Raw genomic sequence first — 12,839 nt, forward strand, 5'->3', positions numbered from 1 at the left:
CGGCGGCACCAGTAGCAGCATCTCGCAAACGCCAACTCGTTCCTAGGCAGGCTACGCTTTGTATCACCGCTTTCCAGAATAGGCACACAGCTGAAAACCTCTTACGGCAACTGAGGAAGATCATCGCAGAATGGCTTACCCCAATTGGACTCTCCTGGGGATTTGTGACATCGGACAACGCCAGCAATATTGTGCGTGCATTACATCTGGGCAAATTCCATCACGTCCCATGTTTTGCACTTTCCTCGAATTTGGTGGTGCAGAATTATTTAAAAAACGACAGGGGCGTGCAAGAGATGCTGTCGGTGGCCCGAAGAATTGCGGGCCACTTTCGGCATTCAGGCACCGCGTACAGAAGACTGGAGCACCACCAAACATTCCTGAACCTGCCCTGCCATCATCTGAAGCAAGAGGTGGTAACGAGGTGGAATTCAACCCTCTATATGCTTCAGAGGATGGAGGAGCAGCAAAAGGCCATTCAAGCCTATACATCTGGCCACGATATAGGCAAAGGAGGTGGAATGCACCTGACTCAAGCGCAGTGGAGAATGATTTCAACGTTGTGCAAGGTTCTGCAACCCTTTGAACTTGCCACACGTGAAGTCAGTTCAGACACTGCCAGCCTGAGTCAGGTCATTCCCCTCATCAGGCTTTTGCAGAAGAAGCTGGAGACATTGAAGGAGGAGCTAAAACAGAGCGATTCCGCTAGGCATGTGGGACTTGTGGATGGAGCCCTTAATTCGCTTAACCAGGATTCACGGGTGGTCAATCTGTTGAAATCAGAGCACTACATTTTGGCCACCATGCTCGATCCTAGATTTAAAACCTACGTTGTATCTCTCTTTCCGGCAGACACAAGTCTGCAGAGGTTCAAAGACCTGCTGGTGAGAAAATTGTCAAGTCAAGCGGAACGTGACCCGTCACCATCTCCTCCTTCACATTCTCCCGCAACTGGGGGTGCGAGGAAAAGGCTAAGAATTCCGAGGGCAGTCTGGAGCGAGTGCTGACATCTGGTCCGGACTGAAGGACCTGGCAACGATTACTGACATGTCGTCTACTGTCACTGCATATGATTCTCTCACCATTGAAAGAATGGTGGAGGGTTATATGAGTGACCGCATCCAAGTAGGCACGTCAGACAGTCCGTACGTATACTGGCAGGAAAAAGAGGCAATTTGGAGGCCCTTGCAGAAACTGGCTTTATTCTACCTAAGTTGCCCTCCCTCCAGTGTGTACTCCGAAAGAGTGTTTAGTGCAGCCGCTCACCTTGTCAGCAATCGGCGTACGAGGTTACTTCCAGAAAATGTGGAGAAGATGATGTTCATTAAAATGAATTATAATCAATTCCTCCGTGGAGACATTCACCAGCAGCAATTGCCTCAAGAAAGTACATGGGGACCTGAGATGGTGGATTCCAGTGGGGATGAATTAATAATCTGTGAGGAGGGGGATGTACACAGTGAAAGGGGTGAGGAATCGGAGGATGATGATGAGGTGGACATCTTGCCTCTGTAGAGCCAGTTTGTGCAAGGAGAGATTGATTGCTTCTGTTTTGGTGGGGGCCCAAACCAACCAGTCATTTCAGTCACAGTCGTGTGGCAGACCCTGTCACTGAAATGATGGGTTCGTTAAAGTGTGCATGTCCTGTTTATACAACATAAGGGTGGGTGGGAGTGCCCAAGGACAATTCCATCTTGCACCTCTTTTTTCTTTCATTTTTCTTTGCATCATGTGCTGTTTGGGGACAATTTTTTGGAAGGGCCATCCTGCCTGACACTGCAGTGCCACTCCTAGATGGGCCAGGTGTTTGTGTCGGCCACTTGTGTCACTTAGCTTAGTCACACAGCCACCTTGGTGCGCCTCTTTTTTTCTTTGCATCATGTGCTGTTTGGGGACAATTTTTTGGAAGGGCCATCCTGTCTTGATTGACACTGCAGTGCCACTCCTAGATGGGCCAGGTGTTTGTGTCGGCCACTTGTGTCGCTTAGCTTAGTCACACAGCCACCTTGGTGCGCCTCTTTTTTTCTTTGCATCATGTGCTGTTTGGGGACAATTTTTTGGAAGGGCCATCCTGTCTTGATTGACACTGCAGTGCCACTCCTAGATGGGCCAGGTGTTTGTGTCGGCCACTTGTGTCGCTTAGCTTAGTCACACAGCCACCTTGGTGCGCCTCTTTTTTTCTTTGCATCATGTGCTGTTTGGGGACAATTTTTTGGAAGGGCCATCCTGTCTTGATTGACACTGCAGTGCCACTCCTAGATGGGCCAGGTGTTTGTGTCGGCCACTTGTGTCGCTTAGCTTAGTCACACAGCCACCTTGGTGCGCCTCTTTTTTTCTTTGCATCATGTGCTGTTTGGGGACAATTTTTTGGAAGGGCCATCCTGTCTTGATTGACACTGCAGTGCCACTCCTAGATGGGCCAGGTGTTTGTGTCGGCCACTTGTGTCGCTTAGCTTTGTCACACAGCCACCTTGGTGCGCCTCTTTTTTTCTTTGCATCATGTGCTGTTTGGGGACTATTTTTTTGAAGGGCCATCCTGCCTGACACTGCAGTGCCACTCCTAGATGGGCCAGGTGTTTGTGTCGGCCACTTGTGTCGCTTAGCTTAGCCATCCAGCGACCTCGGTGCAAATTTTAGGACTATAAATAATATTGTGAGGTGTGAGGTGTTCAGAATAGACTGGAAATGAGTGGAAATTATGGTTATTGAGGTAAATAATACTATGGGATCAAAATGACCCCCAAATTCTATGATTTAAGCTGTTTTTTAGGGTTTTTTGAAAAAAACACCCGAATCCAAAACACACCCGAATCCGACAAAAAATTTTCAATGAGGTTTTGCCAAAACGCATCCGAATCCAAAACACGGCCGCGGAACCGAACACAAAACCAAAACACAAAACGCGAAAAATTTCCGGTGCACATCACTAGTTATTTTGTTTCTGTGCAGGGTAAATACTGGCTGCTCTATTTTTACACTGCAATTTAGATTGCAGATTGAACACACCACACCCAAATCAAACTCTCTCTGCACATGTTATATCTGCCCCCCCTGCAGTGCACATGGTTTTGCCCAATTGCTAACAAAATTCCTGCTGCGATCAACTCGGAATTACCCCCTATGTGTGGGCATTACAGTGTGGCATAATTTGTGAGGACTACAATGTGACATAATGCATACATCCAAACTGTCCCAAATCCAGCGGGACAGTCCCGCTATTTGGATACTGTCCCGCTGTCCCTCCCACAGGCAGAAGTGTCCCGCGGGCGGGGTAGTTGGGGAGGCTTTGATCACTTGCTACTCTGCAAATCAGCGAGAGATCTCTGAATAGATGCCGTGCGGACTTGCACGGCCTCTATACAGTGCTGGGAGGTGAGCAGGGGGCTGCCCAGCTGCTCCGGGAGCGCTGGGCACGCCCCCAAAATGCCATTTGGAGGTATACATAATGGGAGGTATGCATAATGTTGGGAGGTATGCAGAATGTGTGGGCACTGTGTGAGGACTACAGTGTGTTATAATGTGTGGGCACTGCAGTGTGGCATAATGTGTGGCCACTGCAGTGTGGTATAATGTGTGGACACTGCAGTGTGGCATAATGTATGGGACTAGTCACTATAGTGTGGCCTCATTTGTGGGGACTGCAGCGTGGTATAATGTGTGGGCATCACAGTGTGGTATAATGTGTGGGCACTGCAGTGTGGCATAATGTGATACCTATAGCAATCAATTACTTAGTTTTCATTTTCTAAACTGCACTAGAACAAATTTGAAGAAAAAAAGTTATTTGACATTAGTTTGGTAGGAACTTTATATCACTTCTTCTACCATAGCATAATGCATATAAGGGTCTTTACTGTGGCGTAACATGTATAAGTGGCTCTACTGTGGGGTAACATGCATAAGAGGCACTACTGTGTGGTGTATGTGAATAACGGACACTACCATGCGGTGTAATATGAATTGATATTATTCTTTGGCCACACCCCCTTATATTCCACTAAGTGGCGTCAAAATATATATTCGTTTACCCTAGTAACAATGAGGAACAATAGCGGAGAGCTTGTGATTTACTATTGGGGTTGTGTACTAAATGATATTAAAATGCAGTTAAATCATTTTCACTCTTTTTAAAAGGGATGGAATCGGGATCCCAGAGCTTGGGATGCCGGCAGTTAGAATACCGACAGTGACATCCCGACACTCAGGATCCCAACACCTGTTTGGTAAGTAAACTACTGTACCCCTAACCTTCCTAACTCTACTTTACCACAGCCTGACCCTAAACTTCCCCCCAGCAGCCTAACCCTAACACTCTCTGGTAGTGCCTAAACCCGATGCCCCCTCCCTGCAAACTAAACCTAACCCTCCCTCGCACCCCCCGAGGGTGCCTAATCCTTCCTCCCCAAAGCATAACCCTAACTTTCCCCACCCGCCACACCCTAACGCTAACCCTCCCCCTGCAGCCTAAATTTAACCTCCCCCACCCCCTTCCCGCAGCTTACCATTGTGAATGCCCGGCAGGCCTCGATTGGGATTATGACATTAGGGATCCCAGTGCCGGCATTTCAATCCATGTCAGGATGCCAGCATCGACATTCTGAGCAGTGTCGGGATTCCGGTGCCCGGATTCCGACCGAATCCTTTTTAGAATTAGGAAAGAGGCTGGAATAAAACAAACACATTTATTTTTATACCACAAATAAACTTTTATAGGCTGGTTAGTCAGCTAAGATATTAGGCAACTACATTTGAAGACATTCATGAAAAAAATGTAGCAATGGACATGGGCACGCGTTTTAAGGTGGCCAGGCCAATTGTACAGCAATATACAGTAAATGCAGCACTGTATAATGCATCTTGTTTCAGAAAGGAAAAAGTACAATATTTGGTAATTACAGTAGAGTAAACTCATAGAGGCCCATTTATCAAAGTATATTTGCGGCTATAAAAAGGGTGTTTTTGGGGGGAGGCACTCGATATACATGCTGTCGGATCCCGGCACTCAGCATACCGGCGCCGGGATCCCGACCGCTAGGATACTGACAACTATTCTCCCTTTTGGGGTGTCCATGACACCCCTGGAGAGAGAATAAATATGCGCCACCATGCCCGCAATGTGGCGAGTGCAGCAAGCCTGCAAGGAGCTCTTTTGCGCTCACACCGCTGCCATCGTTCCGGCAGTCGGGATCCCGACCGCCGGCCAATCGTAGTAGACCCGGTTTGGGGGGTTAGCCACAAATAATGGGTATCTCCTCAATGTATGTAGGAAAAACCGCAGTAGGCATCTCTGATGTCTGCTGTGATCCCTCCATTGCTGCCTGCAGCCACATACCCCATAGGTTTATGTGGGGGATGCGAAGCTGGCAAAATTACCGATATCCGGGATGCGAAGCATTATCAATATTGTACCCCGAGGTTACCGCCATTTGAATATGGCGTTAGCCCATTGTAGCTATGGGCTACAGATCGCACTTGTGCATACCTCCCAACATGACCCTCTCCAGGAGGGACACAATGCTCTGCTTCTGGACTTCCCTCTTAATGTATGATTGCTGGCACCTGTGTGGAACAGGTTAATGGATAAGAAAGGTGTATCAGCACAGGTGATGGCAAGTATACATTAAGAGGAAAGTCCAGAAACAGAACATTTTGTCCCTCCTGGAGAGGCTCATGTTGGGAGGTATGCTTGTGGCTGGGCAGAGGTGGCTTCTGTGCCGCTGACTGCGCATGCACAGACCCCCACAGCAGCCATCACAGCACATCGCAGGGACGAGCTCCTTTCAGAGCTCCTGTCCCTGCATGTGCTGGATGATACATATTGCAATGTGATCCTGGGCGGTAAGTTGCCGCCCAGATCGCATTCAATATGCGATCCATGATAAATGGGCTCGATAGTACTTAACTACTTGAAGGAGTTCATAGTGGGAGTCAGGATGTAAATGACAAATAAGATACAAATAGGGAACATTGAAAACTTGATTTTCTGACAGCAGAGTTATATTGGGTACACATATACGATAAGCTCTATGAGCAATATCGCATAGTTTTTCCCCTCCCGGGTCGGGCTGCTAAGATAGTGCATACATACTATACTATATCGCACGCAATATCACACAGCGACGTCTGAACATGCACCATCTGGTGGTATAATCACATTGAGCTGCATGTACAGGCGACAGAGGAGGTCGTTAATGACCCCCGAGAGCGCACATCGGCCATCGCTGGCAGCATACACAGTGGGCGATATTGTGAACTATCGCTCGGGAGGGTAAAAATTAGCGATATTGTTTTAAAATCGCCTGGTGTGTACCCACCATAAGTGTAGACATAGGGGGTAATTCCAAGTTGATCGCAGCAGGATTTTTTTTTTGCAGTTGGGCAAAACCATGTGCATTGCAGGGGAGGCAGATATAACCAGTGCCAGATTAAGGTCCAAATGGGCCTGGAGCTGAAATTTCAAAAGGGCCTATTATGCGCTGCTGCTGGGGGTGTGACTAATGATGTGGGGGCATGACCAGTGGTGTGGGGGAGTGGTCTGCGTAAATGGGCGTGATGTGAACAAAATTAAGAAAAAGGTGCCTACCTATAAAGGTGAGAAGCCCGCCAGTGAAAAGGCATCCTCCCTGTGGCATCTGCTCCAGGAGAGTTCCGGGACCGCTTCCTGAGTTCCCGGCCGATGACGTCCCTCCCCCCAGTGCGCGTGTTGTCAAGACAACACTCCACGCCGGACTGGAGCATGCGGGGTCCATGCAGGGTGCTTTTTTCAAGGCTCTATGATGTTTGTTCTATAGCATAGAGCCTTGAAACGTTGGCAAGCTATGCCCTAATTGCATTTTTGTCAGACTTAAGCACTATTTTTTCACCAAGTCCACTGAGTGCCGCCTGGTTCTTATACATCGTGAGGAGGGAAGCGACAGACTCACTCCAGAGCAGACATCTTTTGTCTGCTTTGAGAAAGGTGCTTGAGTGGCACCGAAACGTAAGCCACATGACTCAGATGTAATGCTACTTTTTCACTAGGAGTGCCGCAGTTTATTCGACACATTACACATTAACTGATCACTGATGGCACCCTGCGTATAAGGATTCCAGCAAATATCTGCTCCGGTGCCCTCAGTATGAATGGTATACACAAACACTGTTCCCCCGTTGCTAGGGGAAACAAACAGCGGCACTCCAGAGGCTTAATGAAAAAAGTTAAAAATGTAGGCCCTCATTCCGAGTTGTTCGCTCGCAAGCTGCTTTTAGCAGCTTTGCACACGCTAAGCAGCCGCCTACTGGGAGTGAATCTTAGCTTATCAAAATTGCGAACGAAAGATTAGCAATATTGCGAATAGACACTTCTTAGCAGTTTCTGAGTAGCTCCACACTTACTCGGCATCTGCGATCAGTTCAGTGCTTGTCGTTCCTGGTTTGACGTCACAAACACACCCAGCGTTCGCCCAGACACTCCTCCGTTTCTCCAGCCACTCCCGCGTTTTTCCCAGAAACGGTAGCGTTTTTTCGCACACACCCATAAAACGGCCAGTTTCCGCCCAGAAACACCCACTTCCTGTCAATCACATTCCGATCACCAGAACGAAGAAAAAACCTCTTAATGCCGTGAGTAAAATACCTAACTGCATAGCAAATTTACTTGGCGCAGTCGCACTGCGGGCATTGCGCATGCGCATTAGCGACTAATCGCTCCGTTGCGAGAAAAAAATAACGAGCGAACAACTCGGAATGACCCCCGTATTTAAATCATTTGCAAAAAATGCACCACCGACGTTTCAGGGATAACACGCCCCTTCTTTAAGGTGACATACCTCAAGACTATATTGAGAAGCTTACCTTAGGTAGGCAGGAATTCCCGCCACCAGTGCACGGTGAGTTGAGCGCCGCGTCTCCGTCCGCCGGCTATGACGTGATCACCTCCACGCCGTCCGTTGCCTAGCGACGGGGTACAGCCGGGGACGGTCTGACTACTCCGTCTCCCATAGAGTGCTTGAAACCCAGAAAGTGTGTATTAAGCCAGTGTTGAGACTCCCACTGTGGTATAAAAAGTAAATACACACTTTCTGGGTTTCAAGCACTCTATGGGAGATTAGTCAGACCGCGGCGTCCCCGGCTGTACCCTGTAGCTAGGCAACGGATGGTGCGGGGGTGATCATGTCATAGCCGGCGGACGGAGACGCGGCGCTTGACTCACCGTGCACTGGTGCTGGTAATTCCTGCCTACTTAAGGTAAGCTTCTCACTATAGTCTTGTTGTGTGTCACCTTGAAGAAGGGGCGTGTGAGCCCTGAAACGTCGGTGGTGCATTTTTTGCTAATTATTTAAATACAGTTTTTACTTTCTTCATCAAAACTCTGGCGTGCCACTGTTTGTTTCCCCTAGCAACGGGGGAACAGTGTGTGTGTGTGTGTGTGTGTGTGTGTGTGTGTGTGTGTGTGTGTGTGTGTGTGTACATATATATATATATATATATATATATACACACACACACACCACCACCACCACATATAGTACACTCACAAGTGCACACTACACACACAAAGTACACACACCCACCACTCCCACATATACAGACACACAGTACACACTACACACACACACACACACACACACAGTACACCCCCACAAAGTACACACACACACACATATATATATATATATATACACACACACACACATATAGTATACACACATTCAGCACACATACAGTACACACACATACTGTATACATACACAGTACACACACATACAGTATACACATATTGTACAGTACACACACAGTATACACACCACACATACAGTATACACACACAGTACACACACACACACAGTATACACACACCACACATACAGTATACACACACAACACACACACATACAGTATACACACACCACACCATACATACAGTACACACACACACTATTGATTCCACTAAACAAGAAGCCATTAAACTTACCAGGCTTCCTGCATCAGCAGCAGCTCCCCGTACAGCCTGGGGGCGGAGCTTGGGCCTGTGAGTGACAGACTCGGGCCCTAAGTGAAGGAGAGACTGGAGGGGAGGGGCTGCTACCACACTGCCTGCACGGATCTCAGGTGAGTGCTGGAGCCAGGGGAGGAGATGCACGGGAGAGAGGATGGCCGCTGGCAGTCTGTGACAGGAAAGAGATTTTTCCTGTCACTGCTGTCACTCCTGTGGGCCTATTTTCAATGGGGGGCCTGGAGCTGCAGCTCCATCCGCCCCATTGTTAATCCGGCCATGGATATAACATGTGCAGAAAGAGTTAGATTTGGGTGGGTTATTTTATTTCTGTGCAGGGTAAATACTGGCTGCTTTATTTTTATAAAAATCCTGCTGCGATCAACTTGGAATTACCCCCATAGACAAGCCAAATATACTTGTAATCAATTAACATCCTAATGCATTAAGGGGTCTATTTACTAAGCCTTGGATGGAGATAAAGTACCAACCAATCAGCTCATAACTGTCATTTATAAACCCAGCCTGTGACATGGCAGTTAGGAGCTGATTGGTTGGTACTTTGGGGAACATTTACTAAGCAGTGATAAGAGCAGAGAAGTGAGCCAGTGGAGAAGTTGCCCATGGCAACCAATCAGCACTGATGTAACATCTATAATTTGCATACTATAAAATGATACAGAGCTGCTGATTGGTTGATGGGGCCACTTCTCCACTGGCTCACTTCTCCGCTCTTATCACTGCTTAGTAAATATACCCCTTTTTATCTTCGTCCACTTTATCTCCATCCAAGGCTTAGTAAATAGAACATGTGTTTTTTCTCAGAGGAGATTTATTTGCCCAGCTCGGATACCTCTTAACCAGTTAACTGGTGTGGTCATATGGTATGTAACTGCAGCCAGGTGAACATTTATTGACCCAGCTGCATCCCATGTTGGTCCCATGTTGTGCCCAGGGGCGTTTTAAGTGAGGAGGAGGCCCGTGTTCAGCCTCTTCCATCGGGCCCCCTCCTCTCTGCCCAGAGCGCTTTAGACTCTGAGCACTAGAGGGCTCAGACTCTACTGCGCATGCGCAGATCTCCGGGAAAAGGGCACGGCGGCCATTTTCAATGAGATTTCTCTACTGCGCATGCGCAGAACGCAGTGAAAATGGCCGCTGAGCCATTTTCACTGTGTTCTAGCGGCGCTGCTGATGCTGGCGCTGGACTTCGGAGGGGTGAGTATTTTACAAATGGGTGCAGTGCATACTTGCCTACCTGACCCTCTCCATGAGGGAGAAAACGCTCTGTTCCTGGACTTTCGTGGTAATGTATGACTGCCATCACCTGCGGTGAAACACCTTTCTTATCAATTAACTAGCTCACCACAGGTGATGGCAATCATACATTACCAGGAAAGTCCAGGAACAGAGCATTTTCTCCCTCATTGAGAGGGTCAGATCGGCAAGTATGGTGTAGTGTGTGCGGTGGGGGCCCCCTCTGGACTCAGGGGCCCGTGTGCTCCGCACACACTGCACCTATTATAGAAACGCCAGTGGCTCTGTCTCCAGCAGTTAAAAAGGGAATCCATTCTGCACATGTACAGAACAGGTTTCTTCCTACTGCTCCAGCCCCTAGACATTGATTTAGTAGTAGTTTGTATCAGTCTCTTTTGTAAGACTGCAATCTTATGTAATGAGAGGGTTAAGTCTCACATAGCCTACTCAAATAGCACACACAGGTGCATCACATGGGTGTGAGTAATTAGAGAGTAGTGCCTCGGGAGGATGTTTAAATAAACTGTCTTGTGTTTGGGGCAGGGCAATTGGCACTGCATACCTCCCAACATGACCCTCTCCAGGAGGGACAGAATGCTCTGCTCCTAGACTTCCCTCTTAATTTATGATTGCTATCACCTGTGCTGAAGCACCTTTCTTATCCATTAATCTGTTCAAAACAGGGGCCAGCAATCATAAATTAAAAAAAGTCCAGAAGCAGGGCATTGTGTCCCTCCTGGAGAGAGTCATGTTGGGAGGTATGGCGCTGGGCAAGCTGGTCAGTTACTAGCTAGGTGACCAGTGTATAGTCAGTGACAGGGTCGCATGAACACTTTGCAGTTGTGATTGCTGGAACCACACTGAATGCTGTTTGTACCATACTGATGGGATGCGGCCATGTGAACAGCGCTCTTGATCCCGGCAGTCACCATGCCAATGCCGGAATCCCGAGCGCTAAAAATGTCGGCCGCCGGAATGCTGACCCACAGGGGCTATTCCCATGACACCCATAGAGTGGGAATAGAACCTGTGGCGAGCGCAGAGAGCTACCGAGCCTGCTGCAAGGCAAGGGGCTTTGCTGCGCTTGCTCCCGGCGGGCTTTCTGCTGCCGGAGTCCCTGGGTCGGTATAGACAAATATAAATGGTGTGAAACCTGCGCTCCAACTCAATGGTGTTACAACAACTGCCGCTGTGTTCACCTCAACCCCAAAAAGGCCAAGATATATACAAAATGGCAGATGTGCGCCCCTTCTAGGATCACTAATAATTACTGGAAACTATGTGTTGTTCTACCGTCCGTCAACACAAATGTCAAAAAATGTATTTCAGTTCGGATATCCCTTGTTGGTTAGTCTCTTATTTCAACAAATGGTGGGAAATGATAGTACAATACAGTCTCTAATACAATGCCCAATGAACCAGTGTCTAGTTGAAATCCACCGACAATACTGATCCCTAATGAATACAATGCCAAGGAGTGAAATCCACCACAAATTTGAAATGGAGTATGCGTACCGGATGAAGTGGGGTGTCAATAGATGCCCACCCTTCGGCGTATGTAATAGGTCAAATCCTCTTTAGACTGGTGCTCTATCTTCCTTTATTACCTCAAACAAAAAAGGATGGGGATAATAGTGCAGTACAGTTGATATACTATTATTAGTGTTACCTTGGTGGAGAAAGCCCAAATAAAATATAACACAATTTGATTCTCAGATTAATGCGGGTCAATATCCTCCACTTATACAGAAGTATGCGTACCAGATTTAGTGGGGTGTCATCAGTAGCCCACCCATCTGCGTTTGAAGCTAACTCACTCTTCTTTAGGCTATAGCTTTCCCCATATCCATTTTCCTCAAACAGAGCAGAAATTGGGATAATAGTGCAATACAGTTTATTAAGCAAAAATTTTAATATAACTCCAAATACAGTGCAAACATATAGATTTAAGAAATATAGTCCACCACAATTCTCTAGGTAGAACCTGCATACCAAATAAAGTGGGGTGTCAATAGTAGCCCACCCGTCAGCGTATTTTTACTGAGGTACCTCCCGGGATATCAGCACCCTTTCACCGCTGTCCAGGCTTTCCTTTCACCGTATCAGATGTGCCGCAGTCTGCCCCAGATGCCACCAACGCGTTTCGGCTTGTAAAAAGCCTTTTTCCAGGCTTTTTACAAGCCGAAACACGTTATATTTATATATTTAGTGATGCCTCATTTTTCAAATAAGGACATCAGTCAATCACCCCCATTCCAATGATTTAGGACAGAGGTTTGGTAAAATATGGTGAAGCATTGTAAGGAAACTAGTGGTCAAAAATGGGGCTATCTTGGCTATTTGTAGCCTTAGGTGATGTTTGCCATACGAGAAGTTCCCTAATCATCTATTTATTTATTTTATTTTTACTTTTAGATTTGACCTATGAGAACTGCTAGATTAACAAAGGAGACATAGGAGTGTCTCAGTACTGTGAGATCTATTTTAAGCCGAGTTGAATGATTTCAGGTTGACATCATTGTCTTACAATTGATCAATTGGAGTGAATAACACAAGACAACTCAACTGTTTGTGTATCAGGTATTCACTGAGTTTCATTTCAGTTCAGACA

The 12,839-nt window shown here is 47.2% G+C and overlaps 1 long non-coding RNA gene across 1 annotated transcript in view; it reads left to right on the top strand.

The window, feature by feature from the left end:
• The first annotated feature begins 8,961 nt into the window (after positions 1 to 8,961).
• LOC134970069 (uncharacterized) overlaps positions 8,962 to 12,839 on the top strand; it is a 36,167-nt gene continuing 32,289 nt past the window's right edge. The window contains exons 1-2 of the long non-coding RNA XR_010189640.1: positions 8,962 to 9,090; positions 12,644 to 12,808. This is a non-coding gene — a long non-coding RNA (uncharacterized LOC134970069). The remainder of the gene's footprint in view (positions 9,091 to 12,643; positions 12,809 to 12,839) is intronic.

Source organism: Pseudophryne corroboree, chromosome 11 (assembly GCF_028390025.1).
Source record: "Pseudophryne corroboree isolate aPseCor3 chromosome 11, aPseCor3.hap2, whole genome shotgun sequence".
In the NCBI taxonomy this organism is placed as follows: domain Eukaryota; kingdom Metazoa; phylum Chordata; class Amphibia; order Anura; family Myobatrachidae; genus Pseudophryne; species Pseudophryne corroboree.